We start from the raw sequence: 19,078 nt of genomic DNA, 5'->3' as shown, positions 1-19,078 counted from the left end.
AAAGTCTAGGCTTAGTCATCTCTACACCAAAAAGTCATTCGAGACACTCTTCGAACTGTGAAGGCAGATTGATTTGCTTCATCAAATCGCAACAAACCAATTAGCATCAATTATCTAGTTGTGCGATTACAAAGTTACGTCTTTGCGTATCCGTCACGTCGTTGGGATTGTTTTTCTTTCCACCGTCTTCGTTTTTATCATACTACCACGTGTTGCAGGCTCAGAGTTTACGTACTATAGGCGTGTGTCTGCGTGGCATGTAGGGTATGAATGATGAATCAATCAGTTGCAATGCAAGTGCAAGAACTATGAATGTGTGCTAGTGATTGCCATATTCTTTAACGTTCGTTTAATTTTTGTTGTAAATAACACTGCAATGACGATGAGTATTGTACCATACGGGAAACAACTACTGGGCGTAACGTTTTGTTTTTGCCTCTGCATTTTGTTTTTGTAGAAACATTCATCACACATTGTATCCAAGAGGTATCTGAAAGAAAACCAATTACGCTTCATTCGTTTTTATCATTCACACGCGAAGGTCAGCACGCTGAGAATCATTACTGTGTTGTATTTTTAGATTTAATTTCAGGATTTCGAAAGTTAACGTCCAGAAGTATGTCCCTAATTAATAAAAAACAAATAGTATAAAGAGTCAAGAATATTCAAAGTATACTCCAAATTACCAAAGATACTAAAATTAAATTTAATATACAATGATTCACTATATGGCGACCGTGATAACCATCATAACAAACAAGTTAGTATAGCTACTAGCTACAAGTTAGTATAAAATAGACCTGTCAAGGCAGGATAGTGTGAGCGGAGAAGACGTGCTCAGAGCAACGAACGACGAAGATGTGCCTCCCCCAACAATAAGTGAAGTTAAGGATGCGATCCGGCAGCTCAAGAGCAGAACTAACTTATTGCAACGAACCCCGACAAATTAGCCAGCTCGCTGCATCGACTGATCGTCGAGATCTTAGAGAGACAGAACAGCTACCGGAGGAGTGGGAAGAAGGGATTATCTGCCCCATCTACAAGAAGGGCAACAAACTAGACTGCTAGCACTATCGAGCGATCACAGTCCTAAATGCCGCCTACGAAGTGCTCACCCAGGTCATCTTCCAACGCCTGTCACTAGGCCGGCTTCATGAAAGGACGGTCTACGACTGACCAAATCTTTACACTGCGGCAGATCATCCAAAAGTGCCGCGAGTTTTGAGTCCCTCCACCCCGTCGATTTTCAAGTCGCATTCTTAACAATAAACCGGCAAGAGCTGTGGAGAATCCTTGACGGAAACGGCTTTCCGAGAAAGCTGAAAAGCCTAATTAAAGCTACGATGGAGAATGCGAGTGAGGATTCCGTATGGAACGTCGGACTCCTTCGAGTCCCACAGGGGGTTTCGACAAGGTGATGGTCGTTCCTGCTTAATGTTGAACGTCGCGCTGTGGGGTGCTATGAAACGGGCGGGGTTTAAATGCGGGGCACGATTTTCAATAGATCAGGTCAATTTATCTGCTTTGCGGATGACATGGATATTGTCGGGAGAAAATTTCAGACGGTGGCAGACCAGTATACCCGACTGAAACGATTAAAGATTATTACGTCTAAAACAAAGTATGCTTGTGAGCGGGTCCGAGCACCACATGACACGACTAGGCAATACGACAACAATCGACGGGGATGAGTTCGAGGTAGTTGACGAATGACGATACCAGCCGGGAGATTAGAAGGCGAGTTATCGGAGGAAGTCGTGTCTGCTATGGGCTCCATAAAAAACTACGGTCGCAAACGGTAGACCGGTCATTCTCTACGGACATGAGGCGTGGACAATGTTCAAAGAAGACTTGCGAGCGCTCGTTGTTTTTGAACGTCGACTTCTAAGAACCATCTTTGGCGGTGTGCAGAAGAACGAAGTCTGGAGGCGTAGGATTATTCACGAGCTTGCGCGGCTCTTCAGCGAACCTAGTATTCAAAATGTGGCTAAAGCTGGAAGGATACGCTGGATAGGGCATATAGCTAGAAAGCCGGATGGCAACCCTGCAAAATTTTTCGCTTCAAATCCGGTAGGAGCAAGAAGATGAGAGGGGCGCAAATAGCGAAATGGGTGGACCAGATGGAGCACGATCCGCGACACCGGGTGTCCACGGAATTGGAGGCAGGCAGCCATGGACCGACTAAATTGGCGAAACTACGTTATGCCGGCCATGTCTAAGGATGTATGGCTATTTAGCAACAACAACAATAGTTAATCTTCAGCAAATCTAGTAAATACAACATTACCCATTTTAGATATTTTGAAAATATCTAACAGCTAAGCAGTCAATAGTCATCGATAGAATCAACGGTAATTTTGCATGTAGAATACCGGAAGTTATTGAGTTGTACACAGCTTCGCAGAAACTGGAAGTCACGATTTTGATTTCAAAATGACTGTTCTTGGTGTCACGCGAAAATTTACCTATTTGGCCCAGCTTTTCAGAAAACGGAATTTCCGTCTTGGATTCAATAATGTGTCACATATCGCCCTCTGGACGGCATTCTGCATAGACCAAATTGGGGAATTTATGATCGATTTTCACAGATCCCGAAACCGGAAGTAGAGAAATTAATTTTCAAAACTACTTCAAACGGATTATTGAATCCATTCAAAAAGTTGCTTTAACACAGAACAACAAAAAATGACTTTTTTTCTGCTTCTGTTTTTCTGTTTTCTATAGGCAGAAAAAAAGTCATTTTTTGTTGTTTTGTTCGGTTATTCCTTCCTTCTCCAAAAAATTCTATGCCCACCTTATACAAAAGTTTGGTATACATACATACTTAAAGGTTGAGGCTTTTATGTAAATGGATGTTGAGATTTATTGCGGATGCGAGGTTGAGATTCATTATACTGGTAAACATAGATTTTGCCCTAGATCTCAAACTGGAAAAAAAGAAATATTATAGCTTTTTACCTATTGCTGTGAGTTTTGGTGCCTCTAACAAAGATAACTTTTTTGGAGACTTAAATGAGTTTTCCCGTGAACCATCGCAGAAGCAACGAACCTGACGAGTAATTACTTTGCGGTCTTTTGACGCATTTCTGCATTTACTAGGGGTTATAAAATTCACAAGAAAGGGTAAAAAGTTATAATTTTTTTTGGGTAACTTTATTTCTTTTTGCCGACTTTATTTATTCTCAACTTTATCAACTGGATTAGTTTCTCAACAAAAAAATATTTTTGTTCAAGAGTCAAGTTAGCAAAAGCAAAGCTAAACTGTTTCAATTACTGATGAGAACTTAAGCAGAAACTAGTTTGAGTCTGGTCTTTTTTAGTTTTGTGATTTACAGGGTGGCGAAAACTGGGATAATCAGGGAATGCAAGGGAAATAATTTTTTGATCAGGGAATATCAGGGTAAACTGAAAAACAATCAGAAAAAATTTTCATCCGAGCCGCGATTCTTTTTTAAACCGCTCTTTAGCGCCAAAGCAACTTTATTTAGCTAAAAATGCTAATGCGGGAGCTTTACTGCTTGGTTTTGTATCCTATCGAGCACATTTTTCACTGAAATTTCAGAGCTGCGTTCGTTTAATGTTTTATTTCTGGGAATATCAGGAAAAATTAGGAAATTTAATTATGAAAACTTTTTCGCCATCCTGGATTTAGGAGTTAGAACCTATGATAGTCGTAAACTAAATTAGTTGAAAGTAAATTTTAATAGTCAGAGAAAAAATTTGGGCACGTCAGGGAATGTAACGGAATTTAATCTTGGAAGTTGAGTAGCCACCCTGTTTATTACACGCGAAATTGTCTCTTATCACAGACTGCCGTTCCAAGCGTATCTGTCTCATGTTCCAAACAAACCTTATGAACTTGATGTTGCTAGAGAAATTCAATGTCGAGCAGTTCATCAGATATGCAATCAGTTCGAAGTGAATAACTTTTTTCACAAGCATCGTCACACTTTATGATCTTCAGGGAAAAAATCCAAGCAATTTTCTAAAAATATCATGTATCGATATATTTTTCGGAGCCAACTAGATATCTCTGAAGAATAAGCTTTGAAAAAGTGAATTTTGTGGTATAAAATCGTTTGGAAACTCAAAAAATCGGGCGCAAGAATATAACGGGTGTTCAATAAAAGATGAGAATTTCTTCAGTGATATAGTGAGAATTTTTTTTCGTTTGAGCAATTCTGCATTTTTTATCAAAATCTGTGGTCAGCCGTACGGCGCAATTTGGTGGAGATGCTCAGAGAGCGCTGGACAGCGCTGAGATCCATCTTCCGGATACAATACCGAAGCCCCATGGTCAACTGCTTGGTGTCCGTGGCCCGCCAATTATTTTTCTAGGGCACTGAGGGAGCCGAAAATATCTTTGATCGGACGGCACTGAGGCAAGTTAGTCTGTTTTCCCTCGAGGTACGCCAACAGCTTATCTGATCAAAAGACGTACCGTTGAATGGGGTGAAATTGATCAGTGGGGTGAAATTGATCACCTGAAAATTCGTGATAAAAAATACTTATCAAAATATATTGCTCTTACAACACTAGGCAATGTTAACGTGTCCTTAAACGTAACTTTTGCATGAATCACATACCTGTCAAAGTTAACCCTTGCATGCCCGGTGCAATTTTTCATATTTTCGAAAAATTCTTCTAACTCAGTCAAAACTCAATCAATTTGATTTGATCAAACAAGTTTCCAAATAACAAAAAAAAAGGATTGAATTTACTTAAAGTAATCTTAGTTGAGGGTTAATTACGTTAAATTTAGAGAAGTGAGTAAAGTTTGATAAAAGCTCAAAAAATGTAATTTTCAACAATGATCATTCCATACCATTGAAGAAATACTGATGAATTCGCAGGAAACCACAAAGATAATAATATCAGAGCTAGTTTTTGAGCTTTTGCAACAAACCGAATTGAAATCGGTCTAACGACGATCAAATAAGACCAAATTTAACAACAAGCAGCTCGTGAACCAAAATAAACAAATTTTAACCTGAAATATCGTATTTTCGTTTCCAAACTAGCTGTGAATGATATTTTTCAGTACAGAAATCAGCTCATTTCAAGATGGCTTGACAAAGTATTTTTTTTAATTCTTTTAACACGAATATTTAGTGGTTAATTTGTGGTTTCGAAATCCAATTTGTGGTAATTTGTGGTTGAGTAATTTCTGAGGAATTTTCAGAAAACTGAGTCAAGCCATCTCTGAAAATGATTTCGCTTCAAATGAATCGGACAACGATGATATATACATCAATCGAAAGCTCTTAATTTGTGGTTCACGAGAATGTAGTTTTTGTAGGCATACTTCATAATAAAATAATTAAAAAACTATTATTTAAATTTTTGAACATTATTTACCTCTTGTTGTCAACACCGACCGTACGCGGCGCTGGTAGACCATCAAGATGATTTTTTCTCAGAAAGCTTTCGTGTAGCGATGAGTATGGTGAAACTAGAGATACTCAGAGGGAGAGATATGCGGTGAGCCAAACGAACCGTCAAAAATGGAGCCAAACGAACAAGAAAGGTAACACCACATTGAGAGGTATTGCAATCAGGTACAAAAAAGAACGTGTTCATTTCTATACGATTTTTTGTTCTATTGTCAATGAATGATTTTTACCCGGAGTTCAACAAACCTTGTGTATAGGTAACAAAATAAGTGAAGGTGTATAAAATTAAACATAAGCATAAAATATATCACCTTAACAGTTTTTGCGAAGCACTTCACTATTCTTAAGGACTTTCACCGTCACCACCGATTATAAAAGTTGAATGTTAGTCAACATTGCGCTTTGAGAAGAGATCTGGCACCTCTGACATATGAAACCCAGTTGCCGAATTGGCGATTTTTTTCACCGCGAATCTCTTCCTCTGAGTATTTCTAGGTGAAACAGTATGTAAACAGCAGGGATACTATATGTGCAGATTTGCTGCGAAATGCAAATGTTGATCAATTAGCAGATATTTCTAGTTGACAAGCCTCCGTTTGTTTTACGTAAATTTCCTCAAAATAAGTGAAGTTTTACGTAGACATGCGAGCGTAATTTTCTCGATCTTCGGTCGAATCATTTCCGGAAATGTAGTTTTGCCGTTTACCGATCGTGTGATCTGGTCTTTCTCATACAAAATCTTTATATGTTAAAATCTATTAGCACATACGTTTTAACTCTTGGAATAAATTACAGCCTGATGATAATAAAGAACAATTTTTTGTTTCGATAAATATAATAATATTTTGGTAACCAACTACGCAACTGTATTCGACTGTTGGGTATTTTAGAAACCGGAATGATGCCTGAAGATCGGGAATGTGCCTTAGAACTGTAGGGAACGGTTGAAACGCATGGTAAATGCCCAAAGGTGTGAGTCCTGACTAGAATTAAAATTCGATATTTTCTCGTCTTAGGAATATGCTACTACAACTACCCCCTGAATAATAAAACAAAAAAGCTTTAAACGGCAGCGACAACTGTATAACGTATACAGTAAGGTCGCTTTTTACGCGTTTTTTTTTACGCGGGTTGCTTTCCTCCATTACTCAAAAACGGTACAAGATATCGACCTCATTTCAATCACGTTTTCCGTTTCGCTTTTTCAGTTTTTAAAAAAAATCACAATTTTTGGTGTAAATACTCAAAATTTAATATATTGAATTTTGGTCCCTAGATTGGCCACTATCATATTCAAACGAGGTTTTAATGGTTTTAACTCAAAAAAGTAGTTTTTTACGCGGACCCATACAAATTTGGAACGCATCCCCCGCGTAAAAAACGACCTTAGTGTATATGAACGACTGTCGATATGTTCTAGATAACCCACTAGCACTAACATCGGCAGGTGCCAGTACTATGCTCATCCAACGCCGCGTACGGTCGGTGTAGACAACAAGAGGTAAACAATGTTCAAAAATTTAAATAATAGTTTTTTACTTATTTTAATATGAACTATGCCTACAAAAACTACATTTTCGCGAACCACAAATTAAGAGCTTTCGATTGATGTATATATCATCGTTGTCCGATTCATTTGAAGCGAAATCATTTTAAAGAGATGGCTTGACTCAGTTTTCTGAAAATTTCTCAGAAATTACTCAACCACAAATTACCACAAATTGGATTTCGAAACCACAAATTAACCACTAAATATGGGTGCTAAGAGAATTAAAAAAAAAATACTTTGTCAAGCCATCTTGAAATTAGTCAGAAATCATCATTTATCTTTAGCATATCGAAAAAAAGCTTATTGTCAAAAGAATGTATGGATTTCAATGGTGATCAATTTCACCTCAATTTACCTCATAGTACCTTACAGAATTATCGAATTTATTTCAAGAAGTAGACGATAGGAATTTCACCAATAGCCATAGAGGTTTACTGGAGCACATACCAGTACTTGTTTTAAAATTATACTACTTCGTAAAAAAGTGTACATGTAGCTAGTTAATTGGAAATTGTTATAAAAATTGATCAATTTCACCCCGTTCCATGGTACTCCCCATCAGAATGATGCTCCTCCAAGAACGAAACAAAAATCTTCTCCACTTCACACTTCTCCTGGTACACTTTTTAATTGATGACAAGCCAGCTTTCAAAGATTCCTTCTTCAATTTCGTCATAGTTCTCCCCGGGCGGCCACTATTGGTCTTCCGCTCAATTTTCCGGGATGCAAAGATCCCGTAAACATAAACATTTTCGTCCCGAAAAGCTTGTGCTTTTCTAGGAGTTTTGTGCTTGTGCTCCCGAGTGCTTGTTTGTTTTTTTTCTTTATTATAGCGACTTTCAGGCTTCGGACTGGTTCGTCTCTTAGCCGAGTGCTTGTTGTTTCGACGCCATCTTTGATCGAACTGACAGCACCCGAGCGAAAAGGAATGAGCGACCCGTTGCTAGGGAGCCCAAAGAGCATTTCTCTCGGTGTGAAAAAAAATCATGCTCTTTACTTTTTTTGCAGAAAGGTAATGCAATCATTCTCATTTTATTTCTGAACACCCGTTAGTTCCATCGATCGATCTGAAAATTCTCTCAGCTGTTATAGATCCCATAAGGAGCACGAAAAGTGCATTGAAGTTGACATTCATTTTTTGTCCTACCTTGACAGTTAATGACAAATAAAAAAACAACACACAAGAAAAAACATACTAAATCAAAATGTGTTTTATTTTGCGCATGGGATTATGGGATGATACTTAGTCACCGGTAGCTACCGTCTAGCACAGTGGTTTCCACCCTTTTTGGTTCCGCGGCCCCTTTTGCTAAACACCAAGAGCTCCGCGGCCCCCTTTGCGAAGCACAGAGAGCATCGCGACCCCCCCAAAGATATTCAGATACAAGTTCTGCAATACGAGGCTGCGTTTTTCAGTCTTATATCGTCCTGCAAGTCTAATTTATTTCACGTCTTGGTCTTAACACGCAAAAGAATTGAAAATCCGCTTTCACAGAAATACCTAGAAAGACACTTCAATTGCCTATCAAATTTACCAAGAGCTTCACGGTTATTTTAATTACGCCCTAAATCTCCATTTCGGAATAAAATAGTGTTGACGATAAAGTTCGTAAAAATGCTGCTTATTTTCAGTGTTATACACTCTTACGAAACTATTGTTAGTTCACGAAATTGTCGGAGTAACAGCAGCCATAGTCTTGTACTCTAGTACTCTTTTTCAAGTACCAAAATATGGGATATAAATTGGTATAAGCCTTTGTCCCAGTGAAGGTGTCCCTTTTGATAATCAAATTTTAAATCTGCTTCACAACCTTTCCTGTAGTCAGTTCACGTTCCTATCCAGTCAAACGACTATCTCTATTCCATCTAAATCTATATATCTTGATTCATACATCACACTGCAGAGTGTAGGGCTGTGACCCATAACACGAGAAATCAGGGTGTGTGTGATTGTGGTTTTATCATTGTTATACATCTTCTGTGCCGCTTTTGGTCGACGGGTGGGTGGTTGTTGGGTGTCAACGTAGAAAATCAACCTGCCGTTTGTCGAGTGCTTCCTACTTCTTTGGTGGTACATGAGTAGCACAACATGCAGGCTTATGCCGCCCCGGCTGTGTGCTCAATGATGCGAGTCACTGACTAAGCCGTGAACCTGTCGTGCCTTGTTCCGAGTTTTGGTGTCGTGTTTATATTGTTTATATTTGTCGGTCGGTGCTAGCCGATAGCATGAACTCTCGGATGGTGCTGTTCCAGCATTCGTCACAGCCTTACTGTTTGCATGATATTGGAAATTTTATCGGATTATCCGTCGTATAATCGAATGTGGATTTTCGGTTCTACTGTGTCGTGTGTTAAGCGTTAAATGATACGCATAGAATTATGTTTCACAATCTCTTATTAAATTTCCCATATATTCTCATCCGGAAAGGGTGGAGTCAATTATTCGACACGGCATTATGCGGCACACGACACACAACCGAGCTTAGGCTCGGCTTCACTGCATCCCACATGCATGCGGGTGTCAAATGCTGCACTAAATCCTCTTCATAATTTCATAACCTGAGATTTTTTAAACCGTCTGTTAATAATACGACTCCACGGCGAACTAAATCATACGTACCAGCGAAAGAATAATCGCGTTCCAGTTGAATGCGCAGACCACATCTTGTGGGTTGCGGGAGCAACCAGATTCTGCCCGAACGAAACGAACCGCGCGTAGCTCAGAAGTTTGTGCATGCATATTTGCATTTTCCGCCCTGCAGATCCGATTCAGACAAGCGGAACGTTGAATAATTAATCAAGTTTGAACTGCTGTCAGACGGCCCCCAGGAGGATTTATTTGCGCTCTCTGGCCTCTGCATTGTCGTTCTATGAGCGAGCCGCAGGCTGTGTTACAAACTAGAGATGGTCGGGTACGGGTATTTTTACCCGAAACCCGTACCCGACCCGTACCCGACGGGTTCGGGTCGGGTTTCGGGTAACGCCAGAAAATATTTTACGGGTTCGGGTCGGGTACGGGTAATTTCTTAGTGTCGATAATCGGAAAAATCGGAGAAAAAATTGCCCATTCTCACTCAACGAGAGATCGGCCAATACCTATTCTAACACTTGTCGGCAGTCTTTGCAACCAAGGGAATGACATCGTGTTATCTTTTTCTAATGTGAAAATGAATAGTTCTTCCTGCAACCGTTTTGAGTTACTTGGAATTTTTGCCGGGCTTTTTTCATATCTGTCAGGGAAACCGCGGAGCATTGTGCAGTAAGGCAAATTAATACAAAGGCTGGCTAAGCAAAAAAAGTGTGGATAAATGCGACAAAAATATGGTATTGACTTAATTTTGGGGTGCTGAACACCAATCTCCATTCCATTTTTTAGTTGAGGCCGTCCATAAAGCACGTGACCTAATTTTTATTGATTTTGGCATTTTTCACCTTACTTTTTTATTAAATAGAATTAAATCTTCAACCACAAGCAACGCCACAGGGCGTCCTCCTCACTGAAACAAATTACATAGCTTTGGCACAACCCCTCAAATTAACCAAATTTTGCGAAAAAAAAGGTTTTTTTAAATTAAAACAAAATTGGTAATACACACTGACTACAAATCAACTTTTTCTTTGACGCCAAAAAAAATCCAAGCTATCATTGAAGCTGCGGAGCGTTTTAAGTGATGATTTTTTTTTTTTAAACATATATCAAAAAACGTTAGTATACCAAACTTCGAAAAGTCTTAAAAAAATCAGATCTCATGATATTGCACCCAAATTTTGGATTAAAGCCCTTGAATGTTATAGCAACAATGGAAAATATTATGAAACAGCTGACGTAAAAAAAATTTCAGGAGGGTGGCCACCGATTCCCCACTGTGCATTGAGATGTTTGGTACGAAGCAAATATGTATATGAGATATGACAGCGATAGCATAGTCTTGGTTTGCACTGTGAACAGGGATGCCGCATGTACAGGAATATTTGTGTTGTACCGATTTTTAGATTGAATCGATGACATCGAATCTGTACTCAAAAATTAAAGGTTTTCGGCAAATGCAAATGCAAATTTTTCAAGTTATAAACAATGTTAACTTTGACCTTATTATAATATTTAGATTTCAGTTTGCTGCGATGTTCACATAAAACTCGTCGTTTTTTTAACTCTACCAGACATGCACTTTTAATAGTGGACCCCTTTCGTATAGTGGACCATCCGCCTGTAACTCTGGGTTCATTAACATTCGTTCACATTCACACTCGGTTCTTGTCTAACTTCGGCCAACATCTCGAGAAACCACATATGACAATCAGTGCGTATAACGTGCGAGGTACCCAGGTATTTTTCCAGGACGGGTCGGGTACGGGTCGGGTTCAAGCAATGTCGGTTTTTTTTTTCATTCGGGTACGGGTCGGGTACAGGTAGTTGGAATAGATATTTTTCGGGTTCGGGTCGGGTACGGGTATTTTGAACAAACCAGACATCGGGTTCGGGTCGGGTACGGGTTTGAAAATTTTCGATTAGACGGGTACGGGTCGGGTACGGGTAACAAATTTCTCATACCCGACCATCTCTATTACAAACCGGGAACTACAGCAGCCAGCAGAGCCCGGTTGGTTGTGTTCCGTTTTGCCAGGCAAAACTTTCCTTTTTTGTGTTGGGTGTGGATGATAGTGGAAAAGTGCCTAGAGTAGAGGAAAGAAGCCGAACTTTGTTGTAAACTATCCAATATTGTACTCGCCACTTGTGACAATGCATGCCTCTTTTCTTCTGTACTCTTTCTGTTAATGTTTTCTTGAGTTGCACACTGAAGTGTTTGGATAACATAAAAAATCTTGGATGTTGTTTAAATGACGTCCACCGTGACACGTATTGAGGGTTAACGAATGTGTTGAACAAAAGCAGTGAAAGAATTTCTGCGTTCAGCAAATGCCGTTCTCGGAGTAAAAATAAATTTTGAAATCATGTTTCAGGAGTTATTTATACTTTTCCTGCGTACCAAATGAATAGACGAACGATGATGAAAATCAAACGGAAAACGTAACAAAACGTGGCTGTATTTGTTGTTATTTTCAATCGATAATACAAATAATTTCGAGCAAATTTTCAATTCATTAATCGTTAGACCTGAAAGATAGCAAAGAAATGTATTTCCAGATAATTCTTAATGTATGTAGAGCTCTGAAAATATCTTTGCTGTCAGAGAAAATACAAATGTTCTTGATATCTTTGCTCTGCTGCATTCGTTAATTGAGCCTGGACGGGCTATAAAAACTCCTATCTGCAAAACAGAACGTGCTCGAGTGTCCGGTCATATTTTTCACCGTTTTTTTTTCCTGAAAATCACCTGACATATTATTCATAGATTGTTCATGTTTCAGATCGATTTTTTCCATTTCTAATTGCCCGTTTTTTACATTATCGATAACATAGATTGCTTTTTCTGGAATTCAAAATAAGATCTGGATTTCCAGCCTATAGACATCATCTCTGTAAAACCGATGACGTAAAGGAGGAGTTCTATGAGCTCCTCGAGAAAACGTATGGAGAGTGCCCACAGCACGATATAAGGATCGTCATCGGAGATACAAACGCACAAGTCGGACGAGAAGGAGTTCTTTCGTCCCGTTATTGGTAGGGAAAGCCTTCACTCTACCACCAACGACAACGGCTTGAGGTTAGTGAACTTCGCCGCGGCCAGGGGAATGGCCATCGGTAGTACCCATTTTGCACGTCTGAACATTCGGAAGCACACCTGGAAACACCCCAAGAGAGAGGCCTGCTCCCAGATCGACCATATGCTGATCGACGGCCGGCACTTTTCAGACGTCATAGATGTGCGGTCCTTTCGAGGGCCAAACATCGACTCGGATCACTATCTCGTGGTAGGCAAGATTCGCGCCCGGTTGTCCAATGTATTTAAATCGAGATCGACGAGGAAGATACATCTGGACATCCAGAGGTTATCAGCGGAAGGAGTTGCTGCAGAGTATACTCGGAAAGTTGATAGACGGATCGGTGAACCAGCTGGAGTGAAACTGACGAGCAGTGGAAGCACATCCATGATGCGGTCAGCGAAACAGCGCGAGAAGTGATAGGCATAACAACAGGAACCACGCGTAGCGGGTGGTTCGATGCTGAGTGCCTAGAGCTGACGGAGGAGAAGAATCAAGCCTACGCCAACACGTTAGTAGCAGCTAATCGTGTAACGCGTCAGATGCGGGAGAAATACCGTGAGGCAAGAGCTGCCGAAAAGAGGCTTCATCGCCGTAAGAAACGTGAGCACTACGATCGTGTCCTCGCGGAGGCGGAGAATTGCTTCACCAGGCACGACACGAGGAGCTTCTATAGAACGATCAACGGAGTCAGGAACCGGACTGTGCCAGTACCTGCCATGTGCGATGACAGGGAGGGAAACCTGATTACCGATAAATCGTAGGTGGCCAGGCGTTGGAAGCAACATTTTGAAGTGGTGTTGAACGGTGAGGAAGGTAGGAGAGTCGTCGAAGGGAACAGGCTAGAAATTGGGGAGGACGAACAAGCTGTGGACCCACCAACATTGGACAAGTTGAAGAATGCTTACAAAGAGCTAAAGAACCACAAAGCCGCTGGGAAGGACGGCTTATCGGCCGAACTTTTCAAAATTGGAAGCGAGCGGCTGTGTAGTGCAATTCACCAGATTATCCTAAGGATATGGTCTGAGGAACAACTATTTACGGACTGGTTGGAAGGACTCATATGTCCTATCTACAAGAAGGGACATAGGCTCGACTGTTTAGAAAATTCTCTCCCGTATCCTGTTCCAGCGACTGAGGCCGTTGCAGGAAGCCTTTGTTGGAGAATACCAATGCGGTTTTCGGACAGCGGACCAGATGTTCACCTTGAGACAGGTTCTCGACAAGTTTCGAGAACACAACTTGTAGACGCATCATCTGTTCATAGACTTTAGAGCGGCGTACGACACAGTGAAACGCAACGAGCTTTGGCGAATAATGTTAGAACATGGTTTCCCAACAAAACTAATTAAACTGTTACTTGCGACGCTTAACGGTTTCACTTCATGCGTCAGGACAGCGGGCGAATTTTCGGACGTGTTTGTGACGTTGGATGGTCTGAAGCAAGGTGACGGGCTCTCGAACTTGCTGTTCAACATAGCTTTGGAAGGTGCACTGATATAATTGGTGTTAATCGTAGAGCAGTTGAGGAGGCCTTGACGGCTCTCAAAAGGGAAGCTGTGAGAATTGGACTCACTGCAAAACGAAGTACATGGTGGCTGGCAGAGAGCGTGGTAGTTCTACGGGTGTTGGTGCTGCGGTGGAGATGGATGGGGATACTTTCGAAGTGGTCGACGAATTTGTTTATCTTGGTACTCTCGTGACATGTGACAACGAGGTGAAGAGGCGGATTGCGGCTTCGAATAGGGCTTATTACGGATTGCGTAGCCAGCTTAGGTCCCGTAGCCTACACATCCGTACGAAATTTGCGCTCTATAGGACTCTGATCCTCCCGGTGGCGCTCTACGGACATGAATCGTGGACTTGGAAGGAGGCCGATCGACGATACTCGGAGGCAAACTAGAGAACGGGGTGTGGCGCAGGCGCATGAATCACGAGCTGTACGAAGTATACAAACACGCTTATATTGTCAAGCTGATGAAACACGGCAGGTGACAGTGGGCTGGCCATGTAGCACGGATGGCGGATGAGCGACCGGCAAAGAAAATATTTAGCAGAGAACCGGATAGAGGCCGACGACTTCGAGGCAGACCGCGCACGCGCAGGATGTGTGCTGTCGACGAGGATGCCAGAGCAGCGGGTGTAAGGGGAGACTGGGGAGTAGCAGCCCAAGACCGAGTTTTGTGGAGATGTATTCTGGATTCGGCATAGGATCTTAATGATCTGTCGCCAGAAAAGTAAGGCCAATGACATACTGAGGCGTCAAATTACGCGTATGAGAAGCGGTATAAACAGAAGCGTTGGGTGAAGCTTCCTATGATATACTGGAGCGAACGTCGCAAATGCGTTCTGTTGTCATATTCCTAGATTCCAGTAGCGGTTTTGTTTGAAGGGAATATGAATTCGTCCAATGAAGATTTTTTTGCTTCTTCAAGCATGGTAAATTACGTTTTTTAGTAAACATAGAGATTTTTTTATGAAATAAAATAATATTTCTGAAGTGAGTTATGCTACAGACGTAATAAAAAATATAAGAAATTATTCTAAATTTTAAACCCTTTGAGCCCGAGCAACGTTCAACTAGTTTATAATATCTGTTAGGATTTGAATAATCCATGTGAGCACAGCTAGTTACTCAGCGGCTTGCGTTTTCGCGACCAAAGATGTTCCTGGCCATTCGAATCAAAACTCAACAATATCAATCAAAAATACCAGTGTTATTTTCCCGACGACCTGAAAATTTTTCCCGATAGTATTGTCAATCCGAAAAATGTACTTTTTTTCTGAATATATAAAATATATATAAAGCACCTGGCGATATCAGCTTTAATCTGAACATGGTATTACTGCATTAACATTTTCTAAACATTGTAACATTTTCTAAACGAAAAAGTATTTCATTTGCTTTTTTTCAATTACCGAACCAAAACAAAAAAAAATATAAAGAATCTGGCGATGAAAGATTTAGTCTGAATATGGTATTACCGCGTACGTATACGCGCGTCAAAACACTACTCGTTCTGTTTCGCCGCCTCTACCGACGCGTCTTTGCCGCTCCAGTATGACCGGTTTGAACGTTCTATATAGACGTTCGAAGAAGTAGCTCAGACGCCTTTGCGACGCTTTTTGCTTCGCTTCATTTGACGCCTCAGTATGTCATCAGCCTAAGTTCTGGAAATTACCACATTACGGAACACGAGTTCAAGGAATTCTAAAATTCCAAAAACGTTTTTTTTCTCTCTTTGCAGTTCTATATGGAATTTGTTAAACTTTTTTGTCAACTACCTTTTATTTTTTTTCGCGGGGGCCTAGTGTGGTTGGTAACGTCTCCGCCAACCACGCTCGACGCCTGAGTTCAAATCCCACCGCCGACATAGGTGTCGATGGTTGTGAGGTGGCGTGATCCACTCACAACCAATCCAACTGGTCTAGATTAAATCCTAGCCGACACCGAGAGATTTTCTGAGGCGAAAAATCTCTGGGATCACGCGTTCCATCGCATGAGGAAGTAAAGCCGTTGGCGCCGGTCCGTTAATAAACGGGTCGTAAGTTAGGGTCCTGGGTGGAGTCGCCTCCCTGGGCGTCGGTGATTGGCACAACAGTGGCGGAACTAGACCGACGGAAAATAAGCGAGAGGAAAAAAAATACCTTTTGACGTTGACTAACGTCTATATCGAAGTTAGGCCCCTGAATTTGAAAATCTAGTAATTCAACCAGGGAACCAGAGAAAAGTGGTCAGGTTTTGAGCGCTTATTTTGCAGTCATCTATAATCAGGTTTTCGAGGTTTTGGCATCAATCGATCAGAAATTCTTTTACGGTTAAATTTATGTAACAAAAACAAACTTTTGTTTGAGATACACTATTGAAAAATTGGTAATTAATATCGATTGTCTAAATCATACCGCGCAGCCAATCACTACCTCTCTTCCCAAGCACAGTCGACACTAACGGATACAATCGATCTGACTTTGTTGTTATTGTTGTTGTCACTTTCTGTTTCCGATGTTTATGCTGCTGCTAGCGGAAAAAACCTTGCAAATATGCATTTTTTTGTTGGTGTTAATATTACGACAGCGGCCGGCGCCCCATAATTCTGATTCCAAAACCGCACCAGTGACATGCGGACGCTAGGTGGTAGCAGCTGAAAGGAGGAAATACAAAATAGTACCGGTCATCTCGTGCCGGTTTCACCCGTAATGCTGGTGGCTTTAGTAGTAAATGGCTACTGCAAAACACTTAAATGGCTGGAATTCTGGACGGACTAACCAGGAAACTATAATCGGCAACTGGCACCTTTTGTTGCCTCGAAATTTTGGTACAGAAGCGGCTAATTGAATTTTCTGTTTTACCAAATGCTGCTGCTAGCGGAAAAAACCTTGCAAAAATGCATGTTTGTGTTGGTGTTAATATTACGACAGCGGCCGGCGCAGCTTTCAAGAAACATTTGTCTCTACCATTCCATCATCTATGTAGCCCCGCCTTCTTTCTAATTATCTGACGAAGCCTTGGTATAAAACGTATCGTTCGAACATTTCACCCCATCAGTTTCACTACTAAACCGTACCGGATAGATACGGACGCTCGGTGTTAGCAGCTAAAAGGAGGAAAAACAAAATAGTAACGGTCATCTCGTGCCGGTTTGAGCCGTGATGCTGGTGGCTACTGCAAAATACTAAAATGGCTGGAATTCTGGACGGAAACCAGTAAACAAGAAATCGGCAACTGGCACCTTTTGGTGCCTCGCAGTTTTATAATAGAAGCGGTTAGTTGAATTTTATGTTTTACAATTGCTGCTGTTAGCGGAAAAAAACCTTCCAAAAATGCATGTTTATGTTGATGTTAATTTCACGACAGCGCTAGGTGTTAGCAGCTGAAAGGAGGAAAAACAAAATAGTACCGGTCATCTCGTGCCGGTTTCACCCGTTATGCTGGTGGCTTTAGTAGTAAATGGCTACTGCAAAACACTAAAATGGCTGGAATTCTGGACGGACTAACCAGGAAACTATAATCGGCAACTGGCACCTTTTGGTGCCTCGAAATTTTGGTACAGAAGCGGCTAATTGAATTTTCTGTTTTACCAAATGCTGCTGCTAGCGGAAAAAACCTTGCAAAAATGCATGTTTGTGTTGGTGTTAATATTACGACAGCGGCCGGCGCAGCTTTCAAGAAACATTTGTCTCTACCATTCCATCATCTATGTAGCCCCTCCTTCTTTCTAATTATCTGACGAAGCCTTGGTACAAAACGTATCGTTCGAACATTTCACCCCATCAGTTTCATTATTAAACCGTACCGGATACATACGGACGCTCGGTGTTAGCAGCTAAAAGGAGGAAAAACAAAATAGTACCGGTCATCTCGTGCCGGTTTCACCCGTGATACTGGTGGCTACTGCAAAATACAAAAATGGCTGGAATTCTGGACGGACTACCAGTAAACGAGAATAATCGTCAACTGGTACCTTTTGGTGCCTCGCAGTTTTATAATAGAAGCGGTTAGTTGAATTTTCTGTTTTACAAAATGCTGCTGCTAGCGGAAAAAACCTTGCAAAAATGCATGTTTGTGTTGATGTTAATTTCACGACAGCGCTAGGTGTTAGCAGCTGAAAGGAGGAAAGACAAAATAGTACCGGTCATCTCGTGCCGGTTTCACCTGTTATGCTGGTGGCTGTTAGTAATAAATGGCTACTGCAAAATACTGAAATGGCTGGAATTCTGGACGGACTAACCAGTAAACGAGAATAATCGGCAACTGGTACCTTTTGGTGCCTCGAAATTTTGTTACAGAAGTTTTGTAAAAGAAGCGTTGCAATTCCCTCTACTATTTGCTTCAATGGAATATTTTTTTTTTTTTTTTATAAGGATACGGTAGTCAACGTCATGCGGTCGTGTCTTGAATACCACCCTCCTACTTTTTTCTTTTGATCTCTCTGAATGTTAGCTATTCTTCTCCTCAATTTTAATTATGCAACTCTTTCAATGTATTTGAAAATGCATTATGTTTAAAGCAAATATCAACCATAAAAAATATCGGTTGGTTGCTTGGTACTTCATGGCACTTCAATTTGTCCTCTCGACACGATACCACTGACCCACATTTCCGCGAACGCGATAAGGTTGAGTTTGCTCACGAGACCAATCCGGCTCTACTGCACAGTGCAGAAATTGGCTCATAAAATGTCTCGGTGTGGCGTTTGATAACGCCACGTTTGTTATTACCCCCCGCAGAAGCAGGTGCAATGAATTGTGCGATTACCGTAGCAAAAGCTCAGCCTGTTTACTGTTTCGAAGTCACAACGAACCACAATCTGAGTGCTTCTGCTTGCGCGAAATCCTTTGCCGGTGTACAATTTTTGCATTCAGTCACGAAACCAGGGGGATAAAATTTTAAAACGAGCTTCCTCTTTGTTAAAAGTTATTTTAGCGGTTTTTTTTATGAATGGAATTAAAAATTCTGAGGTAACGAAACGTT

At 41.0% G+C, this 19,078-nt stretch overlaps 1 protein-coding gene across 10 annotated transcripts in view; it reads left to right on the top strand.

Annotated features, from left to right (window-relative positions):
* LOC129726490 (AP-1 complex subunit gamma-1) overlaps positions 1-19,078 on the top strand; it is a 51,877-nt gene that overhangs the window by 3,643 nt on the left and 29,156 nt on the right. The gene's annotated exons all lie outside the window — the stretch shown is intronic.

Source organism: Wyeomyia smithii, chromosome 3 (assembly GCF_029784165.1).
Source record: "Wyeomyia smithii strain HCP4-BCI-WySm-NY-G18 chromosome 3, ASM2978416v1, whole genome shotgun sequence".
NCBI classification, from domain to species: Eukaryota; Metazoa; Arthropoda; class Insecta; order Diptera; family Culicidae; genus Wyeomyia; species Wyeomyia smithii.
Note: the sequence above shows the minus strand (reverse complement) of the source record. Positions and strands in the feature narration are given on the sequence as shown.